Genomic DNA, 4,491 nt, shown 5'->3' on the forward strand with positions numbered 1-4,491 from the left:
CTACTAAGGAAGCAATAGCTATAGCTGTATAGAGATACACTACTCTAAACTCAAAATCTACTTTTTCTATTGTTCATAGATTCTGGTTTTCTTCTTATTTTTGGCAGAATAGAGTATATTCATTCAGATATTTCATTCTCAGTGTCACCTGTGGGGCATGTGCTTTGTATAGCAAGTACATTTGATTTGATCTATTGTGTATTTGATCAGAAGGAGCTGCTTAAAGAAGGATCAAGAAAGTTGTAAAATTTGAGATTCAGATTAAATGGCTTATCATTAGGCACAGAGGTTACATATGGATATCTCATAGCATAGAGCAGATAGCCACAGTACTACCCTCTCTACCTATCTATATATTGTTACTATAAAAAATCATATCATAGAATTACATTGCTTCAATAGAGAGCATAAGTGTAGTTGTGCATAATTTATAGTTGATTACTCCCTCAGTGAACTAGCTATCAAACTCATTTCTTGTCATCGTTGAGTACTAATCACGCGAATATCAACTATGCAATCAACATCCATAAGAGTGAAGGGAGTGCTGAAGCGTTGATCATTTCCTTCATAATTTTTCTTCGCATATTGAATACATGATAGTACTACGTATAGTTGAGCAACGATATGAATGAGATATTTATATGGAAGAGCGAGTGAAGAAGAGTTATAGGTAGTGATTTCACATTATTCGAATATTGATATGGTATAGAAATAACACTATGAAGTCAAAGTGAGTCAAATTTTTGCCTCTCCAATTTTTCTAGTTTTTTACTATTGCTTCGATATCATGCGAAGTACAATAGTTAGAGAATATGCAACTACATACTTTTATACTATATCAAGCCCCATCGAACATATATCGAATGGAAGTATCTACGTTATCTGATGACGAAGATATAGCATCAAAAAGTTGAAAAATTTTTTGTGACTCAATTTTGCCGCTCAGTGTATTTCAAGAGCGATAGGTATGCAACTATACGAAATAGATTAGTGCGTGGCATACACCACGAATTAATTTTGTCAAGAGTAACGCATATCACTATGAGAAATTATTTATGATTTTTATTGATTTTCATTTTTGTGACTCAATTTTGCCGCCCAGTGTATGAATAGCCTCCATTGTTGAACTGGATACATTAGCTATTTAGAGTTAGAAAGAAATAATCATTTCTACCACATTTATGTATCCTACTGCTGTGACCTCCGCATCTGACCACCTCTAGAGCGTGATGTAGCTGCACCGATTCCTTCATCAACCTCAATTGAGAGATAGGGTGCCTCCTGGATGCCAATCGGGGATGCAATGTCATCGTCATTTGGCCCCGTCTTGAATCTCCCGCTGCGCCTACCTACTGCCCCACGCCTCGACGATGCACCCATTGCACGTTCCGCATAACCGCCATCGATCATTGGCCATATGGGTATATCCACGCCGCCCATTCCGGGCCCAGTGCCCTTGTAGATGCCAATGATCCGGGACAGAATGGCATGTGTTTTCTGCTGAGTGACCAACGGCGGAAGTAGAAGATGGAGAACCCCTTCAGATGGGTCGATTGAGCGAACGACTCCATGTGCAATGAATGTCGTTGTCTGCGTGTTAGGCCTGCCATAAACAATTTGCGGATATGAATGACAACTTTCTGCGATGGCCTCTGCCTGTAGACCCTCGATTGAAGCACGCTGTAAAATGCGGGCCGAAGGTTCGCTCAGGTCAATTGCTGCCTGGTCGTTGGTACCCTTGTCGCCATTGTAGAGCGTTTTCAAGCTGCTAGCAGTCCATGCTTTGCCATCCGGGTGAGGCACATTGGCAACAGCAATCACGCCAACAAGGGTGCCATTCAGCGCACGCAAAGCCTGGCTAGGTGGAATATCCTCATCGCCAAACCAAATGAGCAGATCCGACCACGGCACAACGAGCGGGCGCTGCGTAGCCAACGGAATCGTCATATTCCATGCCGGGTCCGCTAGCTGCGCAAGCCCCTGGTTCCTTAGCTGAGAATCCACGCTGCCGCCAGTCATATACAAGTGCGAGATGAACGCCAGCGTGCGCATATCGTACCCGGTATGTCTTGGTCCTTTGCGTGTAACCACCTCACTGTCAACCGTATCGCTTGAAGATAGTACGAATTCGGAGCCATTCCCGCCTTTGGATGATTTGGTGTACAGCGTGTGAACTGCCCGCTCGTGGTTCATCGCTGTGATCCAGAGCTGCTGTGGTGCGCAACCTTCTATACTCCCAAAGTCGACAAGTGGTTCTGCTTCAGCGATCGAACCATCGGCACCGCGTGATCCATTGTCAAATTGGTTGTATATCTGTATATACGATGTGGGACGGGCAGCCTCACAGATCGAGTAATGTAGATCCATACCAAGCCCAGTCAGCCAGCCATCGGTGTTCACCACAAGCGGAATAGTAAGTTCGTCCAGCTCACCTACATCCGAACCTCCCGCTAGCTGCATCTCGTTGCGCTTTTCCACCAGCTGGCTAATGTAGCAGCGGTAGAGAGTAAGCAGCTCCTGAATCGCAAGCACATACTGATCAGGGTTGTTCCTCGGCGTGGTATCGCCCATGTACACAGCATGGTATGGTTCAACTTGGCTAGCGTGCGTGAACGGTGGGCCTAGCAGCGGAGCACTGATCATCGTCAATGTCAGAGCGCCTGGCGGCGCCAATTCCGACTGGCCCAAATCTGTTTCCAGATAAAACAGCTTTCCGTAACGGCTAAGCAGTCTGTTGATCAGCATGCGAGAAAAAGTGGATTTGCCCTGGTTCTGGCCGCCGGCAACCACTAGTACTGGGGAGATCGGGTTAAACTCTTTGTCAAGCTGCGGCACCGCCGTAGAAACCAGCTCAAGGGTTTCCTGCCAGTCGCGCGGGGTCTGCAGCAGCTGCAAGTCTGGGGTCAGAAATGAAACCGGGTAAAAGTTTGGTAACCCAATCGCGGAGCCAAGCCCTTCTTCGATCCTTGCTGAGTCGTCTGTGTCGATAGGCGAGTCCTCGACAGTGCTTTCATCCGAGTCGTAGCCACCAGTGTCGACAGTAGCTGTCTCTGACTGCGCCATTGACACATCGCTGACCGAGCGCTTGAGCTTTGACACTGCTGCGTTGCCTGCTGCAAGTGCAAGCTTGCGTTTTGGCACGCGTTTTGGCCCTGAATCCAGCCTCCGGTCATCGTACGGTTTCAGCTTGAACAGATTGCGGAACGGCGGTGCGGCCGTACCGATGCACTCCAGCCCACAGTGAACCGACCGCACTGCAACCACAGCCGAATCCTTTGCTGACAGGCCATTTGTCGATTTCTCCCAAATGTCAGCAATCTGCTTGATATCTAAATCAACGGCGCCAAGTGCCAGAGTCGCCGCACTGCTATCCGGTTCGATGGAATGGATGGTCAGCAGTGGGTGGGAGGATGGAGAATATGCGCGTGTCCATCCACCACCAGGCACCACCACATGCTCACATACCGTAATAGATCCACGCAGCACGCACACGTCGGCGATGCCCTGGAATGTAATGGTTTGGCCATATGGAATAGCAACCACCGCAGCATAGCGGTCCTTGATCAACTCATCGCCAGTGCCTTTGGCCAACACGCTTTTAGCCTCCGCGGTTTCAACAATAATCATATGCGTTCCGTCTGCGGGTGTCCATGTTGTAACACACGGCGGATTGGGCTGCCAGTTGATGGTTTGCGCAGGGGCTGGGGAGCGCGGCGATCTGGCTACCGGGCTTGCTGCACGGCTAGTGTGAGCCGAGGTGTTGCGTGAGGCGGACTTTGGCCGCGGTGTGAATATACTTGAGCTCCGCTTTGCCTGTGCTGACTTCATTAGCAACGCTGGTGATAAAAGTTAGAGTAGGATATGCTGAGCCAAAGGATGAAAGAGAGAATGTGGTGATGGCAAAGTTTCAAGCAAGAAAAAGTGAACTGATCCAGATCAATCGATCTGTTTGATCGATATTCACATATTACTAGATCAAGAAATATGGCTGTGACGTTGTTTCGACAGCAGGATACAATCTGGCAATGGCCTGAGCCCCTAGTGGCATGGGAATCTTGCGCGCTGCCGCAGCAATCCTAGTCGGCACCACCTTTCCTTCACTTGCAGGCATTAGCCATGTCCCTCGCACACTTCAAGACTACCACTGCCGCCGCATTCATCGCCTCGTTTGCTGGCACCCCCAAGCCCCACCGCATCGTCATCGGTGCGGCCCTTGCCAAGCCCACCACACCGCCAAGTCTGCTGATTGTGCAGCGCTCAGCTCATGAGCGGTCGTATCCCAATGAATGGGAGATCCCTGGCGGCCACGTTGACCCGGGCGAGAGCATTCTGGACACGGTTGTCAGGGAAGTTAGAGAGGAAACCGGAATCAAGGTGACTGAGGTTGTCAGACAGTTTGAGGGATTTCACTACTGGTCAACCAAGTACGAGGAGGGCGAATCGGAGAACAAGAAGGACGAGGAGAAGAGCGTGTGCACGCAGCAGCTGAAC

Source organism: Linderina pennispora (assembly GCF_002104995.1).
Source record: "Linderina pennispora strain ATCC 12442 chromosome Unknown DL89scaffold_103, whole genome shotgun sequence".
In the NCBI taxonomy this organism is placed as follows: domain Eukaryota; kingdom Fungi; phylum Kickxellomycota; class Kickxellomycetes; order Kickxellales; family Kickxellaceae; genus Linderina; species Linderina pennispora.